This window comes from Aquarana catesbeiana, linkage group LG07, assembly GCF_042186555.1.
Source record: "Aquarana catesbeiana isolate 2022-GZ linkage group LG07, ASM4218655v1, whole genome shotgun sequence".
Classification (NCBI taxonomy): Eukaryota; Metazoa; Chordata; class Amphibia; order Anura; family Ranidae; genus Aquarana; species Aquarana catesbeiana.
The window spans coordinates 6,207,152-6,223,599 of record NC_133330.1 but is presented as its reverse complement, the minus strand read 5'-3'; the positions used below and the strand labels follow the sequence as shown (position 1 = coordinate 6,223,599).

At 43.1% G+C, this 16,448-nt stretch overlaps 1 long non-coding RNA gene across 1 annotated transcript in view; it reads left to right on the top strand.

The window, feature by feature from the left end:
* Positions 1–11,080, top strand: part of LOC141102343 (uncharacterized) — a 37,283-nt gene extending 26,203 nt beyond the window's left edge. The window contains exon 3 of the long non-coding RNA XR_012235082.1: positions 10,808–11,080. This is a non-coding gene — a long non-coding RNA (uncharacterized lncRNA). The remainder of the gene's footprint in view (positions 1–10,807) is intronic.
* Positions 11,081–16,448: the final 5,368 nt, after the last annotated feature.

The following is a 16,448-nucleotide window of genomic DNA, read 5'->3' as shown; positions in this document are numbered from 1 at the left end:
GATATCAAAATTTTGGCAAAAGTTCTGGCAACAAGGTTAAACAATTGCATTTCAAGCCTTATACACCCGAACCAGTCAGGGTTTATCCCTGACAGGTCTACCAGTATAAACATCAGAAGGACATACTTGAATCTTCAGGCCCCGGTAGAGAATAAGGGTTCCAGAGATGTCTTGTCCTTGGATATTGTCAAGGCATTTGACAGCCTGGAATGGGGTTATCTCTGGTGGGTACTGGAGAGATTCGGTTTTGGTCCCCTATTTATTAAATGACACCAGAGCGCCAGATTAAAAATTAAAAACAAATACTCAGAAAGGCTATCCCTTGAGAGGGGGATGAGACAGGGGTGCCTGCTGTTCGCCCTGGCAATGGAGCCTTTTGCAGAAGTAGTGAGAAATTTGATCGGATTGCAGGGATTTAAAAGGAAATCTGGGGAAGAAAGAATATCGTTATATGCCGATGACGTTTTACTCTTCCTGGGCAATATGGGGCCATCACTAGAAAAAGCGATGCAGTTGGTGGAGGGTAGGGATGAGCCGAACACCCCCCCGGTTCGGTTCGCACCAGAACTTGCGAACGGACCGAAAATTTGCACAAACGTTAGAACCCCATTGACGTCTATGGGACTCGAACGTTCGAAATCAAAAGTGCTCATTTTAAAGGCTAATTTGCATGGTATTGTCCTAAAAAGGGTTTGGGGACCCGGGTCCTGCCCCAGGGGACATGTATCAATGCAAAAAAAACTTTTAAAAATGGACGTTTTTTCGGGAGCAGTGGTTTTAATGATGCTTAAAGTAAAAAAAGTGAAATATTCCTTTAAATATCGTACCTGGGGGGTGTCTATAGTATGCCTGTAAAGTGGTGCATTTTTCCCGTGCTTAGAACAGTCCCTGCACAAAATGACATTTTTAAAGGAAAAAAAGTCATTTAAAACTGCTTGCGGCTTTAATGTAATGTCGGGTCCTGGCAATATGGATGAAAATCAGTGAGACAAACGGCATGGGTACCCTCCAGTGGACTTTGGGTCCTGTATAGATATTAAGGGGAACCCCGCACCCAAATTTAAAAAAGGAAAGGCGTGGGGCCCCAAGGCCCTATATACTCTGAGCAGCAGTATACAGGCGGTGCAAACAAGACAGGGACTGTAGGTTTGTTGTTAAGTAGAATCTGTTTGTAATTTTGACCGGGTACATTTTAAAGTGTAGCTCCAGCCAAAAAAATCAGTTTTTAAGCTTTTTGGAAAACATAGGGAAGGGTTATCACCCCTGTGACATTTGTTTTGCTGTCTGTGCTCCTCTTTAGAAGATTTCACCTCACTTTTTGTCCCAATGACAAATGTTTTTTGAAAATTTGGGGTTTTTAGTGAAACAAGGATTGGTGATAAAGCATCAGTGGAAAGGAGAAAAGTTTTTCCCATATTAACTCTTACAGGAGAGAATTTCCCTTCCTATGGGGTCGATTTCTTCTCACTTCCTGTTGTCTCCTTCCGTTTGCAAGTAGGAGTCGTTTGTAAGTTGGATGTTTGAAAGTAGGGGCTTGCCCTATATACTCAGCAGAAATTTGGGCCTCAGGTGTTGTTGTGGCCTGACTCGGTTAAATTGATGATAGGCAACTCCTATCCTCATATTGATTAGTGGTTCCAAATTAATAATAACTACTGCAGTAGGGAACAGACACAAAAGATATGCTCAGCATCTTTCCAAATAACTGTTCTGCTTTATTATGACGCAATTGAAGGTTTTTATGCACATGATTACGTAGGTATCACATTAATATTACAATTGTACGTTTATGGTAACAAGGGGCGTTACATAGGCAGGCTAATTCTAATCAGGACTCGAAAGAATGTAAACATTTACTGAAAACATTATTAGTGCTGTGTGCACAGTGAGGGCCGTGTGCAATACATACAAAATACAATACAATTATATACAGAACTTACAAATTTCCATTACAGTCTCCCCTCTTTTGATCAATATTTTGATCACTAACCATACCTGCTATCACCTTTAACCTGGAACCTCCACACGCTCAGGTGGAGGTAGTCCTGGCCAAAGAGGCAAAAAACTCCATTGTGGAGAAAATAATAGCTGAGCAACTTTTTCATTACAAAATGACTTTTCATTGTGAAAAACAATTGATTGATAAGACATATTTACAGAGTACTGGCTGTACACTCCTGTGGACAGAATGGCCTTCTAGCTGAACTGTGGACATGCTGACTTATCAGCATATGTAAACACAGACAATTCTACATAAAATGGAAGACATACAAAAGACAAATATGATTTCAACATGGCTAAACTATTTTTCAAATATATATATCCCTTACAATTAAAGTAATTGAATCAAAAAATACCCTAGACTGTGATGACAAGAGGGAAACAAATCAAACACAGAGATTTCTTTCATTTAGTCATTTTTCAGTGTCTGGTGTGGATCCAGGTGACTTTTCCTTCAAGTTTTGCAATCTCCAAACTTTCCTTATATATAAATGTCTCTTAACAATCCACAAGTCACCTGGCTTTAGTTTTAGATCCTTCCAAACTTTTAGGATCTGGAATTGGGGAGAAAACACATAAATGAGTTTGTCAAAAAACCTTAAAAGATCAGTAACATTCTCTGTGAGATCCGAATGGAGGACTTCAGCTGCTGAGACAAAATATAAGCAAGTGAGTAACACACTCCCAAACCAAATCCCATAGGGAGAGAGTCCAACATCCCCCTTAGGGGCTTCATAAAATATAAGAAACATTCAGGCAAAAGTTTTCTAGGTTCTTACTCTACTTTGTCCGATACATTGTAGACAGTAGGGGGTGTAAAAATAAAACCTCAAAACTTCTATTAAGGACTCTCCCATAAAAATGATTTCCTCTGTTACTCTCTGTACTTTCTGGCACTCTGTAATTACAAACTACTTCTGATAACACTTTTTACTGTGGCCCTTGCGGTAGCATTTGCCACTGGACATCCAAAAAACATGTCCATACAGACAAAATGCATACTTGTAAGATCCTCACTTGGGTATTTGGACATATCCTTTTGTAATCTCTGGAAGGGATGTTCAGCTTTTGGTAACACCTTTGGTAACAGGTAAAACAAGAAGTGGTGTGTTATAAAAACAACTGTGGAGAACCCTGGCTCTATCCCACGCTCATTTACTAAAGCAGCCATAACTTCTTGTGACTGATGACACGGTCCATGTGTCAAGCTGGAGGGAAAAGAGTGGCTGGCAGACATAAATGATCACCTTCTCTAAAGTCCTGTTTCATAAGAAGTTTCCCCCTGGGGACCACTTGTTCTTCTCGTTCTGGGGTCCTTAAAGTTGAATTATTAATCCCAGCTATACTGGGCCAGAACTAGGGTGGAATCTGTGAGTTGCACAGACCCATCAAGTGTCCGGGGCTGTAAATGCAGCATCCTTAGTCACCTGGTCTGCTTCCATGTGTGAAAGTTAATATGGCTACCTCAGCAAGAACCTGGAAGGCTGAAAACAGCCGATCAAATTAACTTGGCATGCTTTATTGGTTTACCTGCCGAAGTAAAAACAAACTTCTGGCCCTTTAAATGGAACCAAAAGCTCTCCATATCTCGACTATCTATATAAATACACACTCTTTTTGTAGCTCACAGGCTTTGCTAAAACATGGAGCTCTGCTTCTTGAGCTGGGGAAAAAGGATCCAATGACTTTGAATACAGAGTATCCTTCTGGGTGATAAACTGCATACTCAAATCTACAAAAAATGTAATATCTGGGTCTTCAGGGAGTGTGTCCTGCACTGGGCTCACAGCAGCTGATTCCTTCATCATCAATTTAACACATGTGTCTTCCTTTGTCTCCAGCCTCCTCCAATAGAGGCAATAAGGTGGCTGGATTCAAATGTACACATTTTTCATTGTTAGATTTGTACATAAACAAACTCATATTTTAAACCTTTCATTAGACAAACATTTAGTTATCTGTATATTTGCTGCGCAGAATGTCGGACCATTGACCAAAACAATATCTAACTTTGTCTAATAGCACCTTTGCATAAAAGCTGCAGCTCTGATATATCGGGGTGAACCTTTTATTACTGGGTCCAGCTTGCATAAATCTATTACAATGGCTTGTTTTCTATCACGCTATTTGTGTAAGAACTCCAGTTTCATGTTTCAAAAGACAACTTCTTCCTGCAATATTATAATAAATGATAACAATACCCTGCGGTCATGGAGAGATGTCCATAAATTCAAAACTATTCTTCTGCTTATACCACTGTACTTACAAGGAAAGGGGCACATCATTTCACAATACACATATTCTGCTTTGGATTTCAAAAATAAAAATAAATAAAAACAAAAGGACCAACAATCTGTATGATGGACCAGAAAACATCATAAACTATAAAACAACTGGCTGCAGGTGGCATCTATCCTAACAGCGTGTGTGGACTTGATGTGATGGGTCTGTTATATTTAAATGTTATTTATAACAACTCTCACATCACGGACTGCACATCAAGTTATTATCAAGAACCTTGAAATTTCATTTTTGTAGAAAAACTTCTTATGTATCCCATCCATCTTGGCTTTGTTAAATATTATGGCAGCTTTATTCAAAATAACAACCTCATCTTAATCTTTATTTTTTCTCTCAATAAGAGCTTATTGTATAAATGTAAAATTACAAAAATTGTTATCTTAATCTAAACTAATCCCATTTTCACAAATTTCTCCAATAACCTGGATTTCATTTCCAACCAAAGGTTGTCTAAACCAGTTTCAATATATCTATATAATTGTTAAACTCATATTAGAAATTAATACTCATTATTACTTAATTTTACTTAATTTCCCTTTTTTAAATGCACTGTTTCCACTATCAAAGGATATTCAATTTGTGTAATACACGGTTAAATGTAACCTTCATTTTACCATGTTTGGAAAACAGATTCATAATAATTGTGATCACATTGTTTACCATTAGATTCGTTAACCCGGCACATTTTGTTATAAATGTTTTGTCTAAAAAACAGAAATTGGCAATGGTGTCCTTCCAGCTTATCACTGACCTCTCATCCCAGCCACATTTCTTTCATGAGAGCACAAAGGAGGGGGTCACATCTACATACATGACACACACAAGCAATAGAACTAAAGGTCCCAGCATTCGCACACACATACACCAATATCTCTCTAAAATCGCTTAAATTTTTCCCATTTGTACACAACACATGCATATCATTCTCTCACTTTCTCTGTTTCTGACTTTTACTAGTTGTAGTGCCTGACCCCAAATTCATCCCACAACTTAACATGAAAATGTCCCTTTCTGTCTAGTGTTAACGTCACCCTTCATCCATCCTGCGCACATAGATAGCTGTTTCTCTAGCTGTTTATTCTGCATGATTTTTAGTCCCTGTGGACCTTGGTAACCCAGTTACCCAATGTGGACCCCTGTACACTTTAACCATTAATCTAGGGGCTCAGTATAGGTGGAACCGCACCTTCGGTTCATATATAGCGCTTCTCTTGCGCTGGGCATTTTTGAGGGTCTCTTACCCTTCATTCCCTTACTTAATTCAATGCCCATAATGACTGGCCAGTCTTCTCTACATATGCCTATACCCTCTTGCCTCTAAACTACTTTATCTAGCAGATGTACTACATATACCTGTGAACAGCACTATTCTTCCCTTTCTTATCTATAACACTCCAATGGACAATAGACAGGGACAACATAACATATAAACACCAATCAATACAGTTCGATTAAAGGGAGTAAAATAGGTACCCTTTGTCCCGAAAATGCCTTACCGATCAAGGAAGTCTGATAACTCAAATGTAAGCAAAAGGCTTACCTCAGCCGGCTGATTATCAGAAATTCCCGGATCGTCTCAAGCTCCTCGTTTCGGATACTCAGGGTCACCTGGAATCCCCTCCTAAGGCAAAGCTCGCCATGCTGACTCGGTTGAATTGATGATAGGCAACTCCTATCCTCATATTGATTAGTGGTTCCAAATTAATAATAACTACTGCAGTAGGGAACAGACACAAAAGATACGCTCAGCATCTTTCCAAATTACTGTTCTTCTTTATTATGACGCAATTGAAGGTTTTTATGCACATGATTACGTAGGTATCACATTAATATTACAATTGTAGGTTTATGGTAACAAGGGGCGTTACATAGGCAGGCTAGTTCTAATCAGGACTCGAAAGAATGTAAACATTTACTGAAAACATTATTAGTGCTGTTGCACAGTGAGGGCCGTGCGGAATACATACAAAATACAATACAATTATATACAGAACTTACAAATTTCCATTACATGGCCTCAACACTGTAAGCCCTCACAGGGCCCTGCTGTGAAATATTAGATCAAGAATTGTAATTACATGCCCCTGTTGAACAGCACCATAAAAATTGGGCCTTTGGTGATGGTAGTGCTGGTGCCACAACACTGTAAGTCCTCACAGTTATAGGGCGTACACACAGTCGGACTTTGTTCGGACATTCTGACAACAAAATCCTAGGATTTTTTCCGACGGATGTTGACTCAAACTTGTCTTGCATACACACGGTCACACAAAGTTGTCAGAAAATCCGATCGTTCTGAATGCGGTGACGTAAAACACGTAGGTTGGGACTATAAATGGGGCAGTGGCCAATAGCTTTCATCTCTTTATTTATTCTGAGCATGCGTGGCACTTTGTCCGTCGGATTTGTGTACACACGATCGGAATTTCCGACAACGGATTTTGTTGTCGGAAAATTTTATATCCTGCTCTCAAACTTTGTGTGTCGGAAAATCTGATGGAAAATGTGTGATGGAGCCTACACACGGTCGGAATTTCCGACAACGAGGTCCTATCACACATTTTCCGCCGGAAAATCCGACCGTGTGTACCGGGCATTAGAGACCGCCCGCCTGCCCACAATGTACTGTGGATGGGCGGTTGCTGTAGGCAAAACAACATCCCCGAACACCACTGCCTACTTCCAGGGTATCAGACGCACACACCGCCCGCCCTGCACCCACTGTGATTACACACAGCAGGAACCTGTCAGCAACTCCCAGCCAACGATTCAGGGCCACAACCTGCTGATTGGCTGTGTCCAATCACAGCCCAGAGCTCTGTGTTGTTTACTAACATAGAGCTCTAGGAAGGGAGTGAGAGATCTCTTAGTAAAAGCAGCACACTGTACACACATTACACATAGTTAGGCACACATTTAACTCCTTGATCACCCCTAGATGTTAACCCCTTCCCAGCCAGTGTCATTAGTACAGTGACAGTCTTAGGCGTGCCCACAGGGTGTGCCAGGTGTGCCTGGGCACACCCTAATTGCCTTGTGTGGTACATATTCCCGCCTGTTTAGACCACTGATATTTCATCCCCCAAAAAAATTTTACAAAAGAAAATAATTTTTTTGGAAAAGAAAATAAACAAAATTACACTGTCCACTGCCCTACTGACACCATCAGTACATATACACATGCATATGTATTTGAGCTTTGGGGTGCACACCCTAATGCAAGAGGCTGCGCACACCTATGGTGACAGTGTATAGCATTATCACTGGTCACTGTATTACTGTCATTGGTGATTACAGTGGCAGTTAGTCAGTTCTCCCAAGGTCAGTTAGTGTCAGATCGCCCACTGCACTATCGCTGTCCCATTATAAGTTGTTCATTGCTGCCATTAGCAGTGTAAAAAAATACATAAAAATTCCAGTATTCCATGGTTTGTAGGTGATGTAGATTTCACGCAAATCAATCGATAGACACTTATTGAGATTTTTTAAAATCAAAAACATGTAGCAGAATACACAGAACTTATTGGATATGTTTTATAGCAGAAAGTAAAAAGTATTTTTTTTCACAAAATGTTTGGTCTTTCGTCATTTGTTTAAAATATAAAAAATATAAAATATATATACAGTGGGGCAAAAAAGTATTTAGTCACCACCAATTGTACAAGTTCTCCCACTTAGAAAGATGAGAGAGGCCTGTAATTGTCATCATAGGTAGACCTCAACTATGAGAGACAAAATGTGGAAACAAATCCAATCACATTGTCTGATTTTTTTAAAGAATTTATTTGCAAAGCGAGATTTCCGTCTCTCACAGACCTGTATCTTCTTCTTTAAGAGGCTCCTCTGTCCTCCACTCATTACCTGTATTAATGGCACCTGTTTGAACTTGTTATCAGTATAAAAGACACCTGTCCACAACCTCAAACAGTCACACTCCAAACTCCACTATGGTGAAGACCAAAGAGCTGTCGAAGGACACCAGAAACAAATCTGTAGACCTGCACCAGGCTGGGAAGACTGAATCTGCAATAGACAAGCAGCTTGGTGTGAAGAAATCAACTGTGGGAGCAATAATTAGAAAATGGAAGACATAAAAGACCACTGATAATCTCACTCCATCTGGGAGACCACTGATGATCTCCCTGCATTACGGGCTGCCACTGGACTGCACAATTACTAGATTGCCTCCACACACCCCGGTAACTGCTGGTTCCTCCACCCCTGACATGTTTTCCGGGACCCAGGATGATGGGTGCTGCCAGGTAGAGGGGAGGGAGATCAGAGAACACCCTCCACTGATCTCCACTTCTACCCCTCCCCCCCTCAGGTATAACACTTTCCAGCATGTGACACAAAGAAATAAAATGAATAGAGTGCACTTTATCAATTTTATTTCTTTGAGTCACATGCTGGAAAGTCTTCTACCTGGAAGAGGTTGATTGCTCTGATTGGTCCAATGAATTTGCGCTGGAAGTTTACTCACGGGAACCAACACATTGAACTTTTATATCATTTAGTTCATTCATTTTCTTTATGTTCTGGTTAAACACATGGAGTGTATCAAAAATAAGTTTTAAGAGGTTTAATATTAATTTATTAACCACTTCCCTACCCACCCATAGTAATATGACACCCACAGGAGGGATCTCCCATCCTGGGCGGGTGTCTTGTGATGTCCTGGGCTTCCCGGCCATCTAGGTGGTGTGCACATGCCCATCTGCCGCATTGCTCGGGACCCGGTGCACACACCCGGCGGCCGCAATGTCTGCAGGGCACCCGCGATTGCCCCGTTAACCGAGCAGGACCATGGATCTGTGTGTGTAAACACACAGATCCACATCCTGTCAGGTGAGAGGAGACCGCTGGTGTGTTCCCAGTACAGAGGAACACCGATCGCTCTCCTCCCCTTGTGAGTCCTCTCACCCTACAGTTAGAATCACTCCCTAGGAAACATAATTAAGCCCTCGATCACCCCCTAATGTTAACCCCTTCCCTGCCAGTCACATTTACACAGTAATCAGTGCAATTTTATAGCACTGATCGCTGTATAAATGTGAATGGTCCCAAAAATGTGCCAAAAGTGTCCGATATGTCCATCGCAATGTCACAGTCACAAAAAAAAAAATCGCAGATCGCTGTCATTACTAGTAAAAAAAAATGCCATAAATCTATCCTGTATTTTGTAGACGCTACAACTTTTGCGCAAACCAATCAATATACTCTTATTGTGATTTTTTTTTACCAAAAATATGTAGAAGAATACATATCGGCCTAAACTGAGGAAAAAATTTGTTTTTTTTTTTAAAAAAGTTGGGATATTTATTATAGCAAAAAGTAAAAAATATTGTGTTTTTTTTAAAAATTGTTGCTCTTCTTTTGTTTATAGCGCAAAAAAATAAAACCGCAGAGGTGATCAAATACCACCTAAAGAAAGCTCTATTTGTGGGGAAAAAGGACATGAATTTTGTTTGGGCACAGCACCGCACAACTGCACAATTGTCATTCAAAGTGCAACAGCGCTGAAAAGTAAAAATTGGTATGGGCAGGAAGGGGGTGAAAATGCCCAGTATTGAAGTGGTTAAAGCGCAGTTCCAGTCTATAGGAAAAAAAATAAAAGTCAGCAGCTACAAACACTGTACTGCTGACTTTTAATATAAGAACACTTACCTGTCCAGGGATCCCGTGATGTCGGCACTCCAGGGCGATTAATCCATTGGCTTCAGGTGCAGGTGCCGCCATTCCAAGTAAGGGAAACCTACAGGCGTCACTGCTGGTTTCCTACTGCGCATGTGCAAGTCACGCCGCTCTTTCTGAATGGTCCTGCCATCTTCTGGGACACACACAGGTCCCAGAAGGCGGTGCGGGGAAGGAGGAGGGGCCGGACATGATGTAGATCACTGTGCAGCGATCTTACCAGGAAGTGAGAGCGGGTACCTGTCAAAACCAGATACCCCCTCCCCCCAAAAAGTGCCAAATGTGGCAGAGGAGGGGGAAGGGGGCGAACAAGCTTCCCCTCTGCTTTAATATGAGTATTATTATTACATATCATTCCCAGTACACAGGTCATTTTAATTTTCTTTTTCAAAAAAAATCTTTATTTTTGGGTGTATAATTATTTTGTGTGGTTGGGCAGCAGTATTAAAGTATAAATTATTCATGCTGGGGGTTGTAGTACTCCAACCTCCTAAGTGTATACTGCAGTTAAAAAGTGCAGCAGGATCAAAATTTGGGCGTTGATGTGTGAAAATACATTGCTATCGTGTGGCCCTCTGGACACGTCGGGGGGCCGCATTGGAGACCCTCTATTATTTTCAAGTTGATCACCACTGCTTTAACCCCTTAAATCCCAGGACAGCTATAAACATACCTTGGTAGCAAAGGGGTTAAATGGTACACGAAATCCCGACTCACCTGACAGAGAATTGTTTCTCTTTGTCGCTATTATTGAATCATTTCCTTTTATTCGTTTCTAATCATCTTTTTATTACACTCTGTTGTTTTTCAGATCCAAAGTGGACCACCAAGGGGTGTACTACACGTAAAGAATGTCAGAAAATAAATTTAATTCATCCTCATTTAGTGTGCTGCTCAGAGGATCTCTGTAACTGATCCGGAGATCCAGAAGAAATGTGATTGGATGGAGGCGGAGCTCACCACACCATTGATGTGATCAATCATTTAATTTCCTGCCTGATATATAAATCTCATCCGATATTCATCAATGTTATATTATCTGATCATCACCTTCATAATAAAAATCATATGCAGTGATATATAAGAGTCGCTCTGTTTATTCCTAATCAATATTCTTATCACATATCTGTAATCCTGTAAACCGATCGTTTCATTCATTCATTTTATTAATTAATTGATTAAAATTGGCATAAAGTCCAAAACCATCATAAAGTTATAAAATAAATCATTGCCCCACCCCCCCGAAATAAAATACAGAACTCACATCAATACTCATCCTATCTCCAGCATTGTACCCCACACACCCCAAAGAGGGAATTATCACTTAATGAAGGAGAAATTCACTAGCCAATCATGTGCAAGGAAGTTTTGCTGGCACATGATTGGATGATTGATGTCAGAGTCAGTGAATATTCACTTTCCATATTGGACATTCTCTACTCCTTTATTAAAGTTGTGACCATCCAATGTTATAGACACGTTCCAATCCAGCGATAACTATGCCCCGGTGTTCCGTCAGATTAGGCGACCCGTCAGAATTTGTAACGGAAGTGACGCTCCGTTGCCGCCATCTTGCTACACCCCGCACTCCTCCACAGTAACAAGCAGCAAGCTGACATCTTGTTACACTCACTGGAGTCTTGCCGATTGCACAATTTTGCTAATCTGACAGAACACCGCTCAAAAATCAACATCTAAACAGTCCGATGGATTTCTAAATACTGAACTTCACTATATAAGCTCAGCTTACCATTAAAATTACTTGTGAAATTCAAGACTCCGGTGGGTGTAACAAGATGTCCGCTCCCTTCTCACTGTATCCTTACTATGGAGGAGTGCGGGGTGTAGCAAGATGGCGGCAAAGGAATGTCACTTCCATTACAAATTCTGATGGGTCTCCTAATCTGACGAAACACCGGCACCATGACTGCATTGCTTACTTAATGAAGTTATTTTTCTTACATTGTTACAAAGTTAAAAACATCTGTCATGTGACCAATCATCTCTTCCTCCTGATAGTGGGGGGCGGGGTTATAGGATACTGTGCAGATACACTGTGTGCCTGTATTCCAGAGTCTGTTCTGCCTGAGATAAGACGCAGGCTGTGATTGGTCAGAGGGCATAGTGGCTGAACAAACTACCCATTCCAGACATGACATGGATATGATCACCATGTATAAATACATAAGGGGGATATGATCTCCATGTATAAGTACACAAGGGGGATATGATCTCCATGTATAAATACATAAGGGGGGATATGATTTTCATGTATAAATACATAAGGGAGATATGATTTCCATGTATAAATACATAAGGGGGATATGATCTCCATGTACAAATACAAAAGGGGGATATGATCTCCATGTATAAATACATAAGGGGGGATATGATTTCCATGTATCAATAGATAAGGGGGGATATGATCGCCATGTATAAATACATAAGGGGATATGATCACTATGTATAAGTACATAAGGGGGGGATATGGTCTCCACGTATAAATACATAAGGGGGGGATATGATCTCCATGTATAAATACATAAGGGGGATATGATCACCATGTATAAACACATAAGGGAGGAAATAATCACCATGTATAAATACATAAGGGGGGATATGATCTCCATGTATAAATAGATAATGGGGGTATGATCACCATGTATAAATACATAAGGGGGATATGATATCCATGTATAAAGACGTAAGGGGGGATATGATCACCATGTATAAATACATAAGGGGGGATATGATCTCCATGTATGAATACATAAGGGGGGATATGATCACTATGTAAAAAAACATAAGGGGGATATGATCACCATGCATATATACAGTACCTGACCGCGAGATTGTGTTTCGGCGACAGGGTACTGTGCATGTCGCGCTGGCTAGCTCATCGGGAAAGGAAAACTTTTTTTCCTTTCGCGATGAGTGACAGGCAGTGCTGACAGCTGTCTTGTATGAATCCTGAGGGGGAACGCCGCGCCAAATTTTAAATAAAAAACTGGCATGGGTTCCCCACCAGGGGCATACCAGGCCCTTAGGTCAGGTATGGATTGTAAGGGGAACCCCCTACGCCGAAAAATCGGCATGGGGGTCCCCCCAAAATCCATACCAGACCCTTATCCGAGCATGCAGCCCGGCCGGCCAGGAAAGGGGGTGGGGACGAGCGAGTGCCCCCCCACCCCAAAGCACCTTGTCCCCATGTTGATGAGGACAAGGGCCTCTTCCCGACAACCCTGGCCGTTGGTTGTCGGGGTCTGCGGGCGGGGGGCTTATTGGAATCCGGGAGCCCCCTTTTAATAAGGGGGCCCCTAGATCCCGGCCCCCCACCCTATGTGAATGAGTATGGGGTACATGGTACCCCTACCCATTCTTCTAGGGAAAAAAGTGTCAATAAAAAAAAACAGTACACAAATTTTAAGAGTAATTTATTAGGCAGCTCTGGGGTCTTCTTCCGACTTCGGGGGGTCTCCTTCCGACTTCTCCCAGTGTTCGGCCTCTTCAGCATGCGCAGGGATTCTGGGGTCACGCCCCCTTATGACGCCAGAGTCCCTGCGCATGCTGGGACCGTGACGTCACAAGGGGGCGGGATCACCGCCTATATAAATGGCTTCGCAGCTCGCACACAGCATTCCAGCCGGAGAGAGCGTCGTGTCAACATCGGAAGAAGAGAAGAAGAGAAGAAGCGACAAGACAGCGGCTAGACAGTGGCGACAAGACAGCGGCAGCAGACCGGGCCCCCGCTGGCAAAAGAGCTGGAAGAAGATAGCGGAGGGGCCCGGGAGAAGAGGTGGAACTATGGGAGAAGAGGCTGAACCCCAGGAGAAGTCGGAAGGAGACCCCCGAAGTCGGAAGAAGACCCCGGAGCTGCCTAATAAATTAAAATCTTAAAATCTGTGTACTGTATTTTTTTTTATTGACACTTTTTTCCCTAGGTGAATGGGTAGGGGTACCATGTACCCCATACTCATTCACATAGGGTGGGGGGCCGGGATCTGGGGGCCCCCTTATTAAAGGGGGCTCCCGGATTCCGATAAGCCCCCCGCCTGCAGACCCCGACAACCAACAGCCAGGGTTATCGGGAAGAGGCCCTTGTCCTCATCAACATGGGGACAAGGTGCTTTGGGGTGGGGGGGCCGCAGGGCGCCCCCCTTCCCCAAGGCACTTACCCCCCATGTTGAGGGCATGTGGCCTGGTATGGCTCAGGAGGGGGCTATCGCTCGCCCCCACCCCCTTTCCTGGCTAGCTGGGCTGCGTGCTCGGATAAGGGTCTGGTATGGATTTTGGGGGGGACCCCCACGCCGATTTTTCGGCATAGGGGGTTCCCCTTACAATCTTTACCAGACCTAAGGGCCTGGTATGCCCCTGGGGGGAACCTACGCCTTTTTTTATTTCAAATTTGGCGCTGTGTTCCCCCTCAGGATTCATACCAGACAGCTGTCAGCACTGCCTGTTGCTCATCGCGAAAGGAAAAAAAAGTTTTCCTTTCCAGATGAATGAGCGATCTCGGCGCTGGCTCCCACGACGGGGCTCGCAGGTGTCAAATCTCGCCGAGAAATGCGGCGAGATTGACACAATATCGCGGTCACCTACTGTACATATAAGGAGATATGATCACCATTAGGGATGAGCTTCGAGTTCGAGTCGAACTCATGTTCGACTCGAACATTGGCTGTTCGCAAGTTCGCCGAACAGCGAACAATTTGGGGTGTTCGCGGGAAATCCGAATGCCGCGGAACACCCTTTAAAAGTCTATGGGAGAAATCAAAAGTGCTAATTTTAAAGGCTTATATGCAGGTTATTGTCATAAAAAGGGTTTGGGGACCTGGGTCCTGCCCCAGAGGACATGGATCAATGCAAAAAAAAGTTTTAAAAATGGCCGTTTTTTCAGGAGCGGTGATTTTAATAATGCTTAAAGTCAAACAATAAAAGTGTAATATCCCTTTAAATTTCGTACCTGGGGGGTGTCTATAGTATGCCTGTAAAGGGGCGCATGTTTCCCGTGTTTAGAACAGTCTGACAGCAAAATGACATTTCGAAGGAAAAAAAGCCATTTAAAACTACCCGCGGCTATTGCATTGCCGACAATACACATAGAAGTTCATTGATAAAAACGGCATGGGAATTCCCCACAGGGCAACCCCGAACCAAAATTAAAAAAAAAAAAATGACGTGGGAGACCCCCTAAATTCCATACCAGGCCCTTCAGGTCTGGTATGGATATTAAGGGGAACCCCGGCCAAAATAAAAAAAAAAAATGACGTGGGGTTCCCCTTAGGCTCGATTCACACAGGGGCAACACGACTTCAGCGCAACTTTGCACGGCGACTTTAACGCGACTTCAGCGCGACTTTAAGCAAATTACAACGCGACTTCAAGTCGCCTCCAGGACAGGCGACTTTGGCTGTGGCCAATCACAGGATAATCAGCTCTCTGGGAGGGAGGGTTTTGCCTGGGTAAATGTACTTTTTTCCCTGTAAAGTCGCTTGACTGTAGATAGAGATCCGACTTGGAGGCGACTTCCATTGATTTCTATGGTACAGGTCGCCTACCAAGTCGGATCCAAGTAGTACAGGGAGTACGCTCTGAAGTCGGAGCGACTTCAGCAGTGTCTATTAAGACGCTCTGATTCCCTGTAATGTGAATCTCTTCTTGGGGCGACTTGAGGGCTTACAAGTCGGATCCCAAGTCGTCCTAGTGTGAACCGAGCCTTAAATTCCATACCAGATCCTTCAGGTCTGGTATGGATTTTAAGGGGAACCCCGCGCCAAAAAAAAAAAAAAAAACAGCGTGGGGTCCCCCAAAAAATCCATACCAGACCCTTTTCCGAGCACGCAACCTGGCAGGCCGCAGGAAAAGAGGGGGGACGAGAGTGCGCCCCCCCCCTCCTGAACCGTACCAGGCCACATGCCCTCAAAATTGGGAGGGTGCTTTGGGGTAGCCCCCCAAAACACCTTGTCCCCATGTTGATGAGGACAAGGGCCTCATCCCCACAACCCTGGCCGGTGGTTGTGGGGGTCTGCGGGCGGGGGGCTTATCAGAATCTGGAAGCCCCCTTTAACAAGGGGACCCCCAGATCCCGGCCACCCCCCTGTGTGAAATGGTAAGGGGGTACTTACCCCTACCATTTCACTAAAAAACTGTCAAAAATGTTAAAAATGACAAGAGACAGTTTTTGACAATTCCTTTATTTAAATGCTTCTTCTTTCTTCCTTCATCTTCTTCTGGTTCTTGTGGTTCTTCCTCCGGCGTTCTCGTCCAGCATCTCCTCCGCGGCGTCTTCTATCTTCTTCTCCTCGGGCCGCTCCGCACCCATGGCATGGGGGGAGGCTCCCGCTCTTCTCTTCATCTTCTTCTTCATCCTCTTCTCTTCTTCCTTCTTCTCTTCTTCTCTTCTTCATTTTCTTCTCCGGGCCGCTCCGCACCCATGCTGGCATGGAGGGAGG